This window comes from Globicephala melas, chromosome 15 (genome assembly GCF_963455315.2).
Source record: "Globicephala melas chromosome 15, mGloMel1.2, whole genome shotgun sequence".
Classification (NCBI taxonomy): domain Eukaryota; kingdom Metazoa; phylum Chordata; class Mammalia; order Artiodactyla; family Delphinidae; genus Globicephala; species Globicephala melas.
This window is the reverse complement of record NC_083328.1, coordinates 6,104,157-6,123,537: the sequence shown is the minus strand read 5'-3', so window position 1 is coordinate 6,123,537 and position 19,381 is coordinate 6,104,157. Positions and strand designations below refer to the sequence as shown.

Sequence of the window (19,381 nt, the reverse complement as noted above, 5' to 3'; positions counted from 1 at the left end):
GGGACCTGTGACACATAGTCTTTTTCCTAGTATTTCTCATTCTTTCTTATAATAAAGCCTCAAATCTGGACACCGAGCGCTAGTACTGATTTTGTTGAAAGCATTTTGGCTGATTTAGAAAGCATCGTCACGGGTGAGCAGCCGTTGTCCTAATAGGAGAGATATAAAAGAAGAAGCATGGTTAGGAATGAGTTCACAAGGAAAGTTAGATGTGACAAAGAAGCAAGTAGGGAGGTTGGCTCTGAAGTGAAGGATTGTGCGGACCTAGGAACGTTAGTACTATACTGGGAGGGCCACTCCCTGGAGCCAAAGATCAACCAAGATAAAAGATACTTCTCCCCACAGTGTCAGAAACAGTCGGGGCTTTAGCTTCTAGTTCTTCACAGAAATCCAGGGAAACCCGTCTCATTTCTTTCTTTTTTTAAAAAAATAAATTTATTTTTATTTTTGGCTGCGTTGGGTCTTTGTTGCTGCGCGCGGGCTAAGCAGCAAGCGGGAGCTACTCCTTGCGGTGCCCGGGCTTCTCGTTGGGTGGCTTCTCTTGTTGCAGAGCACGGGCTCTAGGCGCGGGCTTCAGTAGTTGTGGCGCACGGGCTTAGTTGCTCTGTGGCATGTGGGATCTTACCGGACCAGGGCTGGAACCCGTGTCCCCTGCATTGGCAGGCGGATTCGTAACCACTGCACCACCAGGGGAGCCTAAACCCATTGTATTTCAATTGCCGTTCCAGTCCAAATTACCATAGTCACCTGAACAGTCTCCACATCTAATCTCCCTTTTCTTCAATCTGTGCTATTCAAAGCAGCCTAGATGAAGATTTAAAAATTAAATCTGTTTATGTCACTCTTCCTAGAACGCTTCAGTGGCTCCCTCTGCCCTGGAGTAAGGTGTAAACCCCTTAACACAGTTTACAAAACCCTGCATAATCTGGCTCTGCCAATCCTGAATTATCTGTGGCTACCTTCCTACCTTTCTCTATACTCAGATCACATGGGCTTTTTAGTATCTCACATCCCAAACTTTTGCTCTCCCTTAGTCTGCACATTCTGTTTAGAACATCTTCCTCTAGTTACCCTTCAGATTTCAGTTCAAATGTCACTTCTTCAGAGAAGCCTTCCCTTCCCCTTCCTTCCCTTTAATTCAAATTAATTCTCTTGCAGAACTCTGTTCTTTCTCTCCGCAGAATTGCCACAATTTATAATCATACATTTTTCTTCTATTATTTAATGTACACAGACACACCAGAATGGGTGTCAACAGCTTGGAAGAAAATCCCAGAGACAATAGTGGAACATACTTAAGAATTGCTTTATTACAATATTCTTGGTGACAAGGAAAGTGATACTGGGTGAAAAAAACATGGGCACAGACAACACTGAGCGGAAAAATGATTCAGAATAGGATTCAGAGTGTGAAGAGTTTAGCAAGGCCTTAACCATTTTATTTTCCTCTTTATGTGAGTACAAGAGTCATATCATTTTAAATGTTTGATTAAAACTATGTCTAAGTAAGTCTAAAATGGACTTATTAATAACATGAAATAAAAGGTCAGAGTGATAATAAAATATTATGTCATAATTTAGTTGGCAGTGTTTTTTCTTTATTGGTGGCACAAAAAATAATGGTGCATCTTATAATTCCACGGTGTCTTAGAATCCATGGAATACTCCAGGTTCTTTACTACTGACTTTGTGAACTGTAAAATGAAAAATTCTGAAATAAATCATCTCTAGGACCTCTTCTTGTTCTGTTGTTCGGTGCTTCTCTGTGTTAAGGCCTGGATCTCAATGCTGATGGTGGGCAGACTCAGGGGACTTGGCTCTGCTTGTTAAATGCCATTATTCCTTTTTTTTTTTAAATTGTGATCTTTTAAAAATTGAAGTATAGTTAATTTACAATGTTGTGTTAGTTTCAGGTGTACAGCAAAGTGATTCAGTTGTATATATATATCTTTAATACTTAAGTAAATTTTAATGGCATGGTAAATTGGCAAAGATAATTTTTATACCAGTTGGATGAAATACAGTGTAACCATTAATAATATGCAGTATCTACTCCTAGGTATTTTTCCCAGAGAAATAAAAAATATGCCCACATAACATCTTATAGTATGTGAATGTCCATAGCAGCATTATTCACAGTAGCCAAAAACTGGAAACAACCCAAATGTCCATCAACTGATGAATATATGTATATAAAATGAGGTCCAAAAAATAAATAAATAATAAAAAAATAAAATGCGGTCCAGCCATACAATGGAATATTATTAAGCAATGAGAAGGAATGAAGTAGTGACACAGAGTACAACATGGGTGAACCTTGAAAACATTAAGTGAAAACATCTAAGTAAGAGAAACCAGACCCAGAAGGTCACATATTGTGTAACTTCATTTATAGAAACATCCAGAATAGGCATATCTATGGAGACAGAAAGTAGATACATGAATGATTGCATAGGGCTGGACGGGACAGTGGGTGTGAGGAAATGGGTGGTGACTGCTAATGGGTAAAGGGTTGCTCTTGGTGGTTATAAAAATGTTCTAAAATCGATTGTGGTGACGATCATACAAGTCCGTGAATATACCCAAAGCTGTTAATTGTACACTTTAAAAAGGTGAATTATATTGTATGTGAATTAGATCTCAATAGAGATGTTTTAAAAGACACATTAAATTTATAGGTAATATCTGTTAGTGTAGTATCACAGGGGAAATTGTTTTACATGAAGATTTTTACAAGAGAATGATGTGTAAGGACATATAGACAGAAAAATCCCAGTGAAGTTACACATTATGGCAAGAGTCTTGGTTTTCTCTGAGATGTTTGAATTTGGGTCATTTTAAGTTTTCTCATCACCATGTCCTGTATCGACAAATTTTCTATTAAAGAGCATATTTTACTGTTTAAAAGAAAAAAATAGTAATTGCCTTCTTTTCAAAATAGGGCAAAATAAAACACTCTTCCTCATAGGTGTGACTCAAGTACATTCTTGTGTGAAGGGCTGGAGGAAGAGGGTCCCCACATCGTCTCTTCAGTCTCTGCTTTGTGTTTTGCTGGTCACGTGTCAGAATCTCTTCAGATAAATTATGAGACTGGGGCCTCCCTGAGAACCTGATCTATTTTATCCTCTGACCCGTCCCCAGCTCCTAGAAGGGTGCTTAAACATCCTAGAACATCATGTGTGTGTTATCCTGTCACGATTATGCAAATGTTTGGGAAATAAATTATTATGACCGCTCTTAGGGTCACTCTACAGAGGAGAAAACCTTCAGAGGAGAAGCATCCCGCACAGACAGCGGATTCCCCGAGAGCGCCCCTGTTTCTGTTTACAGAAGACCCGCACGGCCATTGCTGCAGGTCAGTAAGTTTCAGACATTTGGACGTACGGAAGGGAGGGAGGGAGGGTCAAGCACGACCGTCGCCAGGCAGGTGACATGGGGAGAGTCAGTCCTGCAGGTCACATCCAGGATTGTGAAGGAGGAGAGAGCACAGGTCTGGTCCCCAGGCCACTTTTGTGTTCTCGCAGTAGGACCGGCTCCAGCTATGGATCCAGGACGTTCCCAAAAGCGCACTCACCCCAAGTGAAGACGATTGACCTCAGCGTTGCCTTCCATGCGCTGCCCTCCCGCTTTCCCTGGGTAGGTAGAACTTCCCCCTGGCACCTACTGATCCTTAGGGAGCTCCTGTGACAAAGGGAACTCTCGCGGTCCCACCTCACGTTCCTCTGGCTTAGTGGCTGCAGGAACCTCGGTCTCGGAGAAGGGGCTGGACCACCAGCGCAGTTTGGAGGATGGCCAGAGCCTTAAAATCGCCAGGGATCGCGAGCTGCTTAAACAGGCGAAGGCAAGTGTTCTCCGAGACCCTTCCCCTAACCCTGTCTACCTTTACTTTTTCCACCTTTCCACCTTGCTTTCTGCACGCCCATGATGTAAAGACAAGAAGTGCAGAGAGAACCCGAAACACTCTGGACGCATGGAGAGCAAACATTGAATTCTGCAAGGGAGAAGTGAGGAAGTTAGCATGTGATAAATATCCGAAAGGGACCAGCATTTGTGGCTTCGTGGCACAAAGGTAGCGCATGTGTCTCTAGATCAGAAGGTTGAGGGTTCAAATCACTTTGGTATCCAAGTAGATATTACCCCTCAATTCTGAGATTTCACCAATCATCAACCTTTTAAAAAGGAGGCTTTTTTTTTTTTTTTTTTGCCTCGCTTCTTGTGGGATTTTAGCTCCCCGACCAGGGATTGAACCCAGGCCCTCCGCAGTGAGAGCGCGGAGCCCTCACCACTGGACCTCCAGGGAACTCCCTAAAAGAGAATTATTTACCTATCTATTTATTTATTGAACTCAGCAAAGGACAGACTTTTAAATGGAAGGGGGTTGAGGCTGGCTTAATTAATTAAGTGAAAGCTTAATCCTGATAAGTCTGCAATCGTCCCCATTTCTGCCAGCCTGGGTTTTTCCTTTTTGAGGTCGTGACCACTGGTTTGTATGTGGAACTTGATTGTTTCATATCCCTCTAGGAGAGATGCATTTAAATGAATCCTAAGTGACAACGTGGTAAATGCCAGGGTAGCTTTCCACTCCCATAGAATTCAGGAACTCGGTCATCAACATAATAAATTTAGAATCAACTTCTTTAACCACAAAGCTCAGGGGCTTTTAACAGAGGAAGCTCAAGTCATGAAGTCTGTTTGGTGGTGGCAGTTGAGGTGGGGAGGGGGGACAGGGAAACTGACTTCATCTAGATGACTCAAATATCAACCCAGAGAGACTGTGCCAAACCCTTCTGGGGACCCAGTAAAACTACGTCCACATCAGAGTGAATTCGTTAACAAAGTCTCCTCATGCCGTTTTAATGTCCTATCTGAAGTCGTCTGATGTCCTACCTGAAGCTTAGTCCTGATAAGGAAAAGGATGGAACGACCTACATTTCGGCTCACCTGGGGTTTTCTTCCCTTTCAGATCATCCTTATCTTTCTGTTAAGTGCCTGTCCATTGCTGAGTTGTTCACAAGAAGTTTCTCTGGGCTAAAGAAAAGGAGAAAATCCACGCCTGGGAGCCCGCAGACAGACGCTTGTTTACTTTTGTTCACTACTGAATCCATCCCTTGGGGCAAGAGGAAAAGACACAACCTTGACCCCGACGTGATTTGAACACGCAACCTTCTGATCTGGAGTCAGACGCGCTACCGTTGCGCCACGAGGTCTTGGGAATGGCCCTATTTTTTATGCCTTAGAGGGACAATTTCAGCGGTTGTCAGGTGCAGCGTCCAGTATTTTTTTCTTTTACTGCTCTCACTACGTCTTGGGATTGACTGTGAGTTCTTTGTCCCTTTTATAACGAGGCTATTCAAAGCGAGACGTAAATGTAAATGAAGCAGGTGGGAAGCTGAGGGCTCAGGGGATACTCGCCCTGGTAATTCGGGAACCCCACTTCCCCTACGGAGGTTTAAAGGAACGATGCTTGGGAAGAGACTGGAAAATAAGAAGCTCAGCTCACCGGGGAGGCAGGGTGGGGTGATCAGCTTTCCGGGTTCTCTTGCCCCAGGGCTTCTGCATGTGGAGCGCGGAAAGGATTTGCACGTGGGTCACACCTGCGGAGGAACACTATTTCCCTTTACCAAAAGGGCGCTTAGGAGGTTTTTTTTTTTTTTTTTTTTTTTTTTTTTTTTAAATAACATATTCAGGGGAGAGGGATAAATTAGGAGTTTGAGATTAACATATCCACACTACTATACATAAAATAAACAAGCACCTACTGTATAACACAGGAAGCTATACTCAATATCTTGTCATAACCTATAATGGAAAAGAATCTAAAAAACAATATATGTATTTATATATTTGTGTGTGTATATATATATATATAACTGAATCACTTTGCTGTACACCTGAAACTAACACATTGTAAAACAACTGTATTTCCATTAAAATTTAAAAAAAACAAAAAAATTTTAAAGTAACATATTCATTGTAGAAATCTCATCAGACACAAAACAGAACAAAAACCACTACAATAAGGAGTGCTGAGCGCCTGCGGGCACCCGGCTCTGTACATCGTGCCGCCCCACGTGATCTTTCAGGTTAAAGAACAGAGGGGTGGGGGAAGGGAGATCAATGCTTTGTGGTTGCGCTGTTGAGGTGCCCAGGGATAACAGATTTCGCGCTTTGTTCGCTGGGCAGAGTAGAGTGGGGAGGAGCCGGCATCCGGGAGGTTCTGGACACAGGGAGTCGTGTGACAGCCAGAGTCCCCGACCTGGGCAACACAAAGGCCTCCTGGATGAAGTAGAAGGCTGATCTCTCCATTTCCTTGCTGTCGTAACCCGGAACCTTCCATTTCCGAGTTTTCAGAACAGAATGATGACTTTGAGTTGGGAACAAAGAATAGTTTAGATATTCCCTCGTTTGTGTGTCACATCCTTAGGCAGTCGGACTAGCCTGGTTGAGGATGCTTTACACTGAAGACTCGAGGGCCTCTGGTTCTATACTGGGCTCCAGAAGGGCATCACTCTCCCCTCTCCACCCCCACCCCCCATATCCAGGCCTCCTCGAAGACGTTTAGAAGGGCCCATGTCATTTATAAAAGAACACCCACGGCAAGGCTTCCACTGTACGCCCCGCAGTGAATTTGCTGCAGTGGCTGAAGAACAGGCCGTCAGACTCCTCGGTATTTCTCAGAGGTTGGACGGACCCAGTTAAAGTTGCAACACGAAGAAAAATACTTGTTGTTTCAAGAATGTATTTTATTTTCAAATTATAGCAAGTGGTACTGGTGTCCCCTTATATTAGAGATATAGAGTTACTGGTTGTAAAGGATCTCTAGCTATATCTCCTACTAAGATATATAGAGAGGTAATATATAGTATACCTATATGTATTTTTTCTTTTTAATGAGGATCGATTTAAAGATGACAGAACAGGGAATTCCCTGGCGGTTCAGTGGTTGAGACTCCGGGCTTCTACTGCAGGGGCCCTGGGTTCGATCCCTGGTCGGGGAACTAAGATCCCGTAAAGCCTCACGGCGCGGCCAGAAATAAAAATAAAATAAAACGTCCACCCTGCCCCCAAATTTCGCTGAAGCCGAAACTTCCAGATACATAGCCTAATCCTTGCCCACCCCAACTGGTTAATGGGATAGTCCAGGGGAGAAAGAAGGTTAAAACTACTAGGGTAGTAGTAAAACTTGAAGAAATGCACTGTTTGGAGTTTTATTTTGGAGGAACAATGCACAAGACTTATATTGGATTGTTCACGATGCAAGGAGATAAATGGTGAGGAAATGCCTCTGGAGTGTGGAATAGAGTAACTAGGTGAACAGTGGTACAATTTATTTAAAATGATGGGAAATCTTAGAATAAAGATAGAATGAGGGGAAAGAACAAGATTTTAATGTTGGATTTTTTTTTTTTCCGTACGCGGGCCTCTCACCGCGGAGAGGTGGCTCCGGACGCCCAGGCCCAGCGGCCATGGCCCACGGGCCCAGCCGCTCCGCGGCACGCAGGATCCTCCCGGACCGAGGCACGAACCCGCGTCCCCCGCATCGGCAGGCGGACTCTCAACCATTGCGCCACCAGGGAAGCCCTTGGATTATTTTTTAATATGCGATGTCTAGGAGGCATCCAAGTCAGAAAGTCAACTAGGCAGTTGTATACCTAATTCTGGCAGGAGGTAGAAATTTGAGGCTTATTACCAGAGTTGATATGCAAAGCCTTAGCAAAAGATGAGGTGACTCAATGTAAAGAAAGGACCCAGGATTGAACTATGACACACTTCAAACTTTAAAATTCAGGTAGGGGAATATTTGCTGGTGAAAATTTCTGCGAAGGAACATTAAGAGAGAGAGGAGGGACTTCCCTGGTGGCGCAGTGGTTAAGAATCCACCTGCCAATGCAGGGGACACGGGCTCAAGCCCTGGTCCACGAAGATCCCATATGCTGTGGAGCAACTAAGCTCGTGTGCCACAACTACTGAGCCTGTGCTCTAGAGCCCGCGAGCCACAACTACTGAGCCTGCTCTCTAGAGCCCGCGAGCCACAACTACTGAAGCCCACGCGCCTACAGCCCGTGCTCCGCAACAAGAGGTACCACCACAATGAGAAGCCCGCGCACCACAACAAAGAGTAGCCCCTGCTCGCCGCAACTAGAGAAAGCCTGTGCACAGCAACAAAGACCCGATGCAGCCAAAATATATATATATATATTTTTTAAAATAAAATTACTTAAAAAAAAAGAGAGAAGTAGGAATAAAAGGAGCTCAGCCAGGCATATTCTAAGGAGCCAAGAGGAGCATTTACTTGGACAGCTGCTAGAACGTCCAGTAAGATGGTAACTAGACTGTCCAGTGGATTTTCACTCTGGACGTCAATGGTGACCATGGCAAGACCAATGTTTTGGAGTGATTTCGTGGGAGAAGTAAAAGTGTAGTGGAATAAAAAGTGACTGTTAGGTGAGAATTCTGAGAGTATGTTGACTAGCACTTTTTGAAATTTAGCTCCATTTGGAGTTTGGGATTAACAGATACAGACTACTATACATAAAACAGATAAACAACAAGGAACTGCTGTACAGCACAGGGAACCATATTCAATATGTTGTAATACCCTATAATGGAAAAGAATCTGAAAACGTGGTGGGATCCCGGCCTCCCCGCCCTAATCCAGGCTGTCCAGGGCGCGCCGCTGCAGCATCGCTCACCACGCCCTGGAGGTGGAGAAGCGCCTGGTGTTAGGACCAGAAAGGTGATCAATCAACTCCGTGGAGGTCACGAGCGCCCCTGAAGTGCAAATCGGCGGTCATGCCTTGATGCAGGGCCTAGGGAGTGATAGAACCGTCTAGCAGCTGTCTCTCTAGCAGGAAATACGCGGGTGACTCCGATAAAGCGAATGATTAGAGGTCTCGGGGCCCAAAGGATCTCAACTAAGTCTCAGACTTCAAATGGGTAAAAAGCCCGGAGGATGCGAGTGAGGTGGGGGCCACTTTGACCAAGCCAGGACTGCGCTGGGGAGTGAACCCCAGGCAGGGTGAATGCACGAGATGCCGATGACTTCAGTCTCCAGAAACCGTGTCTGTGTACACCCATCACAGTGACCCTAGAAGTCAAATCGCTAAGGGGGTGGGTGAGTAAGGAGTTCTGCAAATGGATGGTGCGAGACCCTCGGTCTAATATGCTGCCCGTGGTTGCCCGAGAGAGACCGGAGTGGGCGGGGGAGTCACCGGGCGGGGCCTCTAGACACCAGCGCCGCCCAGGTGGCTTCTCAGCTGCAGTGCAGGGGAAACCACGGTGTGCGGCCAAACCACAGCCAATGCATAGGGCAGAATCAGCGAGAAAGATGACCGAATTGAGCTTGACTCTGGCCTAGCCAGGTGAAGAGACGTGAGGTGTCCCCTATGGCTGTCCTTTATTTACTGACTCAGTTACGAGCAGGCGAGACTGGAGGGACTTTCCCTTCTGCCCATCATCCTGGCTGCGGTGGTCCGGCTCCACCCGCTGGGGACAGAGTGCCAGGTGCGGAGTTCGGATGTGGAGGGACACCTGTCAAGGGGCACCGCAGGTTCCCAAGACCTCTCAGGGAGGATGGAAACTTCCCCTGAAGCAGAAAGGGACCAGCTTGCTTGACCTTGATTTTCAGACTGAATAACGATGGATGGTGAACTCCCAGCCTCATGATCCTTCTGACTGTAGGGTTTTAAGCAGGGCTTGGAAAAGTTACCAGGGGGATGATTGGCTGGTCATCACTTTTGTGATCCTGGACCATAACTCACCCTGTCATCATGAGGCACAATTCACCAACCCTTGCATCATTCACCCAGTAGGAATAGAAAACATCAATCCAGAGACGTAAAGTCCAAGTTCATGGGTGATGGCAGAATGGACAACTGGAGTCCAGCTCTCCTGGCCCACAGTACAGCCCCATCTATCAATAATCCCAGGACAGCATTCCCAGTTTTTCAAAATGAAGTGAACTTTGCAGTCAGCAAACAACTGTGGAATCAAAGACTCCGCCTGGTGTTAGCAACTCGGAAAATTTAGGACTGTGGTTATCAGCTTCCAGTGAATCCTTGAACTTTCCTCAGAGACAATCAGCTCAAGTGCAAAGACCTATTAGTAGCCGTGGATGGGAAGGCATAAATCTCATTCCCCAATAACCACTAGGACCAATGTGCCTGAAATGCCTACTGAATTTCAGTCCAGAAAAGTTTTCAGCTTTTGACAGGTCTTTTTTTAAAAAATGATTTTTAATGGGTCTTTATAAGCACATTCAGTGTGGAGGCCCCTGTGCTTTACCACTTAGTAGGAGTGAACGAGCCCCTCTCATCCCCCTCCCAGTGATGAGATGGAGCTGGAGCCTGGTGTCCACATCTACCCACGCCCACCCAGTAAAAGGAACCCACATGTGGAGGTAGGTGCAGCTGTAGCCATTCAATGGATGTCGTGGGATTAGCAAGTTGTATGTGATATTCTGTAGGAAGCTTTGAGCCAGGATGGAAGGTTGTCAAGGCGGTTTAGTGTGGGTTCCTAGAATATCCCTGTTCTGATAGTTTTCTGGGGATGTTTTACGGTGGCCTAGGGGCTGTCTCTGGCTTAGTGTCACTTGACCTCATTTAGCTTGTGTTCCCAAATCCACTAGTTGACTTTAATCACTTAATTCAAATGCAGAAATTCTGAAAGCTGGAAGCTCTGATATAACCTCAGGCTTCTCTCCATCAAAGGACTTTCTTCAACTACCCCATCCCTCAGCTGTAGGTTTAACACGGCAGAGTTTCTGAGAAAAATCTGCCAGTCTGGGGCCAATCCAGTCCCTGACTTTTCCTAACACAGAAAACATTTCTAAGTGGAAACAATTTGGGAATCATTGATGTGGAGGCAGACATTTTACTTGGGGGGCGGGCAGTGTGTGCTAAACAGATTATTCTGGTATCTTAGAGTTCATAGTTGAAACACTGGGGTGGAAAGGTAAGGACCAAGGCCTAGTAGGGAATGTTTCTGACCCCATCAAATTCTGAATTAAGGGCCCTGAAGACCACTAGTACACTGCTGTACCATACATGCAGATTTTTATAATAAGTCTTCATGTTAAATGAGGCACTCACTCTCCCAGCTGTTTCCCATTGGGATGCTCAACATAAGATCACACACCTTATGACATCTTATGATCAAATGATTTCATTTGCCTCATCACCACTAAGAAGGGAACAAACATGAAGGAACACTGCAAGTGGCTCCTCTGAATTAAGAAATGTGGCACTGCCTTTACATCTGGGAGGGGAAGAAGCTGGGTGTGTCTTAGATGGGTTGGCTTTGAGGAGGGGCTTGCAGAAATAAAAAGGTAAACATTTTTGTTAACACTTTTCAATTGCCCCGACCTCTTGCCTACCCACGCAGATTTCCTGATGGAGAGCCCTTTGGGGACGAAGAGAGGGTTCAGAGGTCCAGGGTAAAACCTGGCTTTCAATTCTCATGAATTTATTAATTATTCACTCCACGGGGGCTGTATGATTGCAGTGGTCGCTAACGTTAGTCATTTTCAAGAGCAAACCCCACAACATTCCGTACTATCTCAGGGAGTAAGAGTCAATCCCTGAGTTTTCATGCTTCATTTCCTGCTGTCTTAGATCTCCTTCTTAGCAGTTATTCCTAAATCAGATCATCCCCAACATCGTGGGCAATAAACATTCAAGGGCATTTTTCAAGGAAATGTTCTCCCCGTCAATCTTTATTCTTGACACAGCACACCCAGCTGAAACTTCTGTCGCCTTCTATTTTTCGTTACCAAACACCACTCCAAGCTTAACTAAATAACTGTATTGCCTGTTGCCAAAATAGAAGTCAAATACAAAGTACAGAAACACCAACAAACCAGAAAAAAGAAAAAAGTTGTGTAATGAAGGCCGACGAATGACAAACGGGGAAAAATATACACTTATGAAAACAAAGCCTAATGAACAAGTTAAGAAACTAAGAAGGGGCTTGTTGAGGCTTGTTTACCGTCACCGGAGATACCACGCCCGCGGGGCGGGGCTTTCCGGGGGCGGGCCGTCCGGGGGTCCCGCCCAACGACTACCAGAACCTAAGCAGCCTTCCTGCTGGGTTTGTACGACCCCTGCTGCCGCCTGCCCCCTGGTGCTGGGGGATCCTGGGTTCGATGCGCTGTCCGCTTCCAGCTAGGGGTGTGATCCTGGAACAAGCCACCGTCTCTGAGCTCCAATAAATTCACCAATAAACTCTGGGACGTATCCTGACTCTCCTGGGCAGAGAATAGGTAGGATGCAGGAGGGGAAGGACCCTCCGCCGCAGGGGTCCTGGAGGCACTGCTCCGGGATGACTTCCCCAAGGGAGTCAGGTGGGGGTGGGGACACCACGTCCCATTGCGACGCGCCCCGAGCTTCAGTGGGGATTGGCCGGGCGGACGTGGAGTGGGCATAAAAGCCTGGTTGCCAGGGCCACAGACAGAGTCTTGGAGCCCAGAGGCTCCCTCGCTCCCACCGCTTCCTTCCAGCAGCCCTTTAAAGATGACTCTACCGAGGTGACCACTCAGACCCGCAGCTCTTCTTCTGAGTCTCAGGCATAGACTCTGGTCTCCCATTTCTCACCCATGGCTACCTTCTCTCCCCTTGAGGAAGCTGAAGAAAAAAGCAGAGAAACTCGGAGCTGAGCCCTGTTGGGTTCGGAAAGAAATACCCATATTTCAGTGCTTGTGGAGTTGTGGCCACAGTAAGCCACCACCAGAGTGAACACCGTGAGTTCAGTGATTCTCGCGTGACGGGAAATCTTCGAAAGCTTCAGGAACTCAGGCTGACAAGAGAAAGAGAAGTGAGTGTGGGAAGGTGCCGTGGGCAGTAAAATCTGTTTACAGAACACCAGAGGGCAAAAGAGCACCTCAGAAGGGAGGGATGCTGGGTATTTCTCAGAGCAGGCAGTTTTCAGTGTTGAAAAAGCTGCAGACCTCTTTCCAACCCAGAGGAGATGGGAGAGGTCAGGATGAACCTGGAGGAGGCGGAATCACGACAGGTGCTCACTGAATGGGGCACCAGCCAGAGAGGAAGATGTAGGTAGAACCTTGCAACAAACCAGAGCCCGAGCGAGCACCGTCATCGGGTTCTGGGTCTGCAGGAGGAGAAAAAGAACAGCTGCTGAGCAGTTAGCCTTGTTTGGTGCTGTTTTCTTCTCCATCAGAGCAGACAAACGAACACGTGAGTCCCCTCTAATGACTTCTCCACGGGGGAGTTGCCAGCACAAAGCTTGTCCCACCTGTGACATTAACACGTACCCCAGCCAGACGCTCAGGGAGCAGTGTGTCTTCCATGGGGTGAGATCCACACTCCTTGTGCTCCGTGGCTCCCCTCTGAGCTGTGGGAGGCATCCTTCCATCTGTCCAGGTACTGAGGGTGACAGGTTTCTGGCAATCTCTCAAATAATCTGGGTAATGGTTCATTACAGTCTTCTTGCTTTGAACAGGCTCCTCCCCCCATTGCCTTGGCATCCCACCAGATCCAGCTACCCTGAAACTTCACATCTCGTTGCATGGGGACCTCCACAAAACATGAAAGGAGGAAGGACCTCATAAAGTTTTCCCCAGTGTTTATTTATTTATTTTTTAAAATAAATTTATTTATTTATTTTTAGCTGCATTGGGTCTTTGCTGCGCGCGGGCTTTCTCTACTTGCGGTGAGCTGGGGCTACTCTTCGTTGCAGCAGGCAGGCTTTTCATTGCGGTGGCTTCTCTTGTTGCACAGCACGGGCTCTAGGAGCGCGGGCTTTGGTAGTTGTGGCATGTGGGCTCAGTAGTTGTGTCTCGTAGGCTCTAGACCGTAGGTTCAGTAGTTGTGGTGCATGGGCTTAGTTGCTCTGCGGCATGTGGGATCTTCCTGGACCAGGGCTCGAACCCATGTCCCCTGCATTGGCAGGCGGATTCTTAGCCACTGCGCCACCCGGGAAGTCCCTCCCCAGTGTTTAATAATGAAGATTTTGAAATCTAATGGATGGCTGAAAGAATTTTACAGTTGATACCTGTATCCTCCGAACATTCTATCATTAATATTTTAAGGTACTTTATCACATATCCATCTATCCATCCCCCATCCATCAACCCATCTTATTTTTATCGACTTCAAAGAAAATTGCAGACATCAGTAAACTGGTACATCAGTATGCCAGTACCTGTGTCTGCTTAGACCCAGGGAGTCCCTTCCGTCCTGGCTGCCTCCACCCTGTTCCTGACCTGCGTGGAGAAGCTGCAGGAAGCTCCCAGGTGAGGGAGACCCAGAGCAGTCAACGGCAGGCAGGTCGTGTTGCTGGACAGCAAGAAAAAAATTCTTTTAACTTTTCCCCACAGGAATGGGATCAGAGAGCTGGGGACAGATTGAGCTAACCAATTAGCCACTCGTCAGGGCTTGCTTTAGACCCTCGTCGCTCCTATCCCCTCCCAGGACTTCACTTCCAATTACAAAACCCAATGAGTTTTTTCCCCCAATTTTTAAAATTGAAGTATAGTTGATTTCTAATATTGTGTTAGTTTCAGGTGTACTATATATATTCTTTTTCAGATTCTTTTCCATTATTGGTTATTACAACTATTGAATATAGTTCTCTGTGCTATACAGTAGGTTACTGTTGTTGATTTCATATATAGAGTGTGTATCTGTTAATCCCAAACTCCTAATTTATCCCTCTTCCCTGCTTTCTCCTTTGGTAACCATAAGATGATTTTCTATGTCTGTACAAAACTCAGTGGTTTTGAGAGAGGATCTACAGAGACCAGTGTGAACTGTTTGCAACTTTCTAGTAATCAGTCACTTGATAAGACTGCTTTGGGGGGCGGGGATGGGGGTTAGAGTGGCTTGAGAACACGACGATGACATGTTTGTGCCCAGAGCCATTTCTCAGCGTCTCAGTCCTTAAAAACAAAAGCTGCGCTCCTGAGTGGATTAGTCTCTGAACTGCTCCTCTAAGGCTGAGATGCTTCGGCTGTGAATGATGCCCCTGGCACCTTCCTCAGCTCTGCCCTATGGGGCCACAGGTACATCTAGGCTCCGTCTGCACTTCTCCTTGGACACTGATTCCTGCTTCTCCCAGGAGCTGCTGCCCATTCCTGGTGTCTGCAGTCCCTCCCAGCAGAGCCTCAGGTCTCTGTGCCCACAACCCCAGGCCACCCATCCAAGGGCCTCGCCCCCACGTGGGCTTCCTTTCTTGAGGCTCCAGTGTCTCTGTCCATTTGAGCATCTACGTTGTCATTCTGGGTCACCTCATTTGTGCAGGTGAAGGTAGGGGGACAGGGCTGCGCTGAGGCTTGTTTACTGTCACCATGGAAACTGCCTGTGGAGTTGGGAAGGGGTGGGGTCAGGGTCCTAGGAAGAGGAGGTCTCCCAGACTCGAAGGGTAATGCCAGGTAGTGCTTCTGCTGGCTTCCCTACTCAGGCTCGACCATGCGCCCTGGCCTCTCTGGAAATCTTCCAGCCCCAGGAGGAAGCGTGGCCCCGGGGAACACCGGATCTTCTCCCTTCCTCCGGACATCGTGATCACTGCTAGTCGCTGTCACTGAGCTGCTGCAATTTCTCTGGGAAATGAGGGACATCTCCCAGTTCTGCACAGGGGAGAGAGCAGGCAGGACCAGGAGACTAAGGCAGAAGCTGCAAGGGGCAGGATGTGGCGGGATAGGGCGCTGAGGGGCAGGGACAAGGACGGGGCAGTTCTAGAGGGCTTTCAACCGATGGAGTCAAGACGGGAGACGGGGAACAGAGAGTCCCATGGTGATATGGCGGAAGGCTTGACCTCCGATTGGTCAGGTTTGGGAAGGGCAACGATAAAAGCACAGGTGTAGGCCAGATGATACTGGACAGAGAGGGTCTGGGCGCAGAGAGACTGGTCTCTGGCTCTGGGCCTTCTGCTGATCCCTTCCTTCCAGAAGCTCTGTAAAGCTGACCCTGCTAAGGAATCTGTTCTTACCTCAATCCCGTATCCCGTTTTACAGGCCCAGACTCAGCTCTTGGCTTTCCTGCGCCCACTGTCCCCTCCTTCGCCTTGTCCCCCATTTCTGTCCAGGGCTGGGGCTGCTGCATCCCGCACTCGCATGTCCGGGGTCCAGCCTGACTCAGAAACAGGCTTTCTGTCGGGGTAACACCTGCAGCTCCCGGCCTCCTGTGCATATACGTCTGGGGCCACCAGGGGGAGCTGCTGCGTCCTGGAAACCGGGCTGGGAATGGGGCGTTCAGGGAGATGATCCATTGTAGGGTTGAGACACTGGGTGTGTCGGTGCCTTGATGTGAAGCCCCGCAAGTAAGGGACAATCCCCTTTTCAGGAGAGGAAGGTGTCCCAATGGTGACTTCTGAGCCGCTGGAGAATACTTAATTTTTGAGATTAAATGAACAAAAACCAGCTCAAAAGTCATCCAGTCTGTGACAGTCATTCTCTTTGCTCTTATAGACTTTGCAAATGTGTATTGTTTCATGCAATCATTTTATATTAAGTGATATTGTAACACGTTAAAAAAATCCAGTATTGTAGATAACTGTAAGTGAAGGAAATGAGGGTCACAGAGAGAGAGTAGAATAGAGAATGAGAAACTAGGTCTTAGAATAGTTTTGACAGGTGCAGAGAGGAAGCCTCTTGGATCCAGTGTTGGCTAAGAATCATCAGAACGTCAGGGCATGGCTAAGAAGAGAGTCCCAGGCATCAGAGGTGTGGAAAGTACAGACATTTCTGTTAAGGAAACCTGGTAAGATGGACTCAAGCTAATGGCTATGCTAGGGTGAGGGATGACTCTATCCTGTGCCAGAATTTCTTCAAGTTTTCCAGGAGTCTATTTTATTCTTAGGGACTTTACTCTCCTTAAAAAGAAGATATCAACTGGCTGAACGTTGGAACCGCAGTTTGTTCAAAATACCTCCATAAAGGTAAGAAGTTTTTACAACATTGTCAGAATATTAACGGAAGTCAAAGAAGAAAAAATCTTTTGGGGAAAAAAACATGCAAAAGGCTCTCCAAAGGAAGTCATTCCATATAATGAAGAATGGGACAAAAATGAGTAAAGACAAGGAGGTGAAGTTATATAAAGAAATAATTCAAGAACCAGGAAAAAAAATACAGAGAACAGAGCCTTCCTACAAAACCCAGGCAGGTAACTCAGTAAGAAAACCATGGCTTCTATGTTGCAGCTCAACTTCTAGAGAGATGATACCGGCTACAGCCTGTGGCTGGTACTTGATGCATCTTTTTAAAGCCATTTTTAGAGCAGTTTTAGGTTTACAACAAAATTGAGAGGGAAGTACAGAGATTTGCAGTATAACTCCTCCCTCCACACGCATAGCCTCCCCCGTTATCAACATCACTCACCAGAATGGTACAGTTTTTACGAAGAATGAACCTACACTGACACATCATAAGCACCTAAAGTACATAGTTTATCTTCGAGTTCACTCGGTGTATATTCTATGGGTTGGGACAAATGTATAATGACATATATCCATCATTATAATATCATACAGAATACTTTCACTGCCCCTAAAATCCTCGGTGCTCTGCCTATTCATCTCTCCCCTCTCCCACCCATGGCAACCACTGATCTTTTTGTCTCCATAGTTTTGCCTTTTCCAGAATGCCATATGGTTGGAGTCACAGTATGTAGCCTTTTCAGATTGGCTTCTTTCCAATCTGCAAGAATATGCATTTAAGTTTCAGCCACGCACTTAAGTGTCTGCCATGTCTTTTCATAAGTCATATACATTTAATATGCATTTAAGTTTCCTCCATGTCTCTTTTTTGTTTTAACATCTTTATTAGAGTATAAGTCCTTCATATCTCTTCATAGCTTGATAGGTCATTTCTTCTTTTTTAAAAGTTGAAGCATAGTTGATTTACAATGTTGTGTTAGTTTCTGGTATACAGCAAAATGATGCAGTTATACGTATATACACATATTCTTTTTCACATTCTTTTCCATTATGGTTAATTACAGGATATTGAATATAGCTCCCTGTGCTATACGTAGGACCTTGTTGTTTATCTATTTTATATATAGTCGTTTGTATCTACTAATCCAAAACTCCTAATTTATCCCTCCCCTACCCCTTTTGCCCTTTGGTAACCATAAGTTTATTTTCTATGTCTGTGTGTCTGTTTCTGTTTTGTAAATAAGTTCATTTATGGGAATTCCGTGGTGGTCCAGTGGTTAGGACTCTGCACTTTCACTGCCAAGGGCCTGGGTTCCATCCCTGGTCAGGGAACCAAGATTCCGGAAGCCCCTTGGCATGGCCAAAAAAAAAAAGTTCATTTGTGTCATATTTTAGATTCCACATATAAGTGATATCATATGGTATTTGTCTTTCTTTTTCTGACTTACTTCACTTAGTATGATAATCTCTAGGTCCATCCATGTTGCTGCAAAAGGCATTTCATTCTTTTTTATGCTTGAGTAGTATTGCATTGTGTATACATATACCACATCTTCTTTATCCATTCACCTGTCAGTGGACATTTACATTGCTTCTATGTCTTGGATATTGTAAATTGTGTTGCAGTGAATATTGGGGTGCACGTATCTTTTTTTTTTTTTTTTTTTTTTTGGCGGTACGCGGGCCTCTCACTGCTGTGACCTCTCCCGCCGCAGAGCACAGGCTCCGGACGCGCAGGCTCAGCGGCCATGGCTCACGGGCCCAGCTGCTCCGTGGCATGTGGGATCCTCCGGGGCACGAACCCGTGTCTCCTGCATCGGCAGGCGGACTCTCAACCACTGCGCCACCAGGGAAGCCCTATCTTTTTCTTTTTTAAAAAATATTTATTTATTTGGCTTCGTCGGGTCTTAGCTGCGGCACACAGGATCCTCCTTGCGGCATGTGGGATCCTCCGTTGCGGCACACAGGCTTAGTTGCCCCGTTGCATGTGGGATCTTAGCTCCCCAACCAGGGATGGAACCTGTGTCCCCCGCACTGGAAGGCAGATTCTCAACCACTGAACCACCAGGGAAGTCCCTGCATGTATCTTTTTCATGAGCTGTCTTTTCAATGGCAATCATCCCCTGATCATACCTGAATAATAATAAAACCTACATTTTAAAACATGGTCTAGCTTAATAGGTAGTCACTGGCCACATTAATAATTGAAATTAAATAACTTGGACTCAAAAGCCAGATGTTGCTGGTGGGTATTCAATTGTACAGTGCAGACACAGACCATTTCCACCACCACAGAACGCTGTATGGACAACGCTGGTCTAGTTGCTCCCATCTCAGAGATGGTCCTACCCTACCCACCCATCTTCTCCCAGGCCAGAAAACTGAGTGTCCTTGACCCCTTCCCACGACCACCTATCAAAACCAGTCCGTGCCCAAGCCCCAAGGATCCGCCTCCTGAATGCGTTTGTCCACTGCTCTCCACCGCTTCCCTTCT

General features: G+C 46.3%; 1 long non-coding RNA gene and 1 other non-coding gene across 2 annotated transcripts; one reads left to right on the top strand and one right to left on the bottom strand.

Annotated features, from left to right (window-relative positions):
- Window positions 1-5,135: 5,135 nt before the first annotated feature.
- TRNAW-CCA (transfer RNA tryptophan (anticodon CCA)) lies at window positions 5,136-5,207 on the bottom strand. Its single transcript has one exon. It is a non-coding gene; the product is annotated as a tRNA-Trp (tRNA).
- A 6,847-nt stretch (window positions 5,208-12,054) lies between these two features.
- On the top strand, window positions 12,055-13,572 carry LOC132593430 (uncharacterized). Its single transcript, XR_009558885.1, has 3 exons — window positions 12,055-12,259; window positions 12,617-12,810; window positions 13,456-13,572. It is a non-coding gene; the product is annotated as an uncharacterized lncRNA (long non-coding RNA).
- Window positions 13,573-19,381: the final 5,809 nt, after the last annotated feature.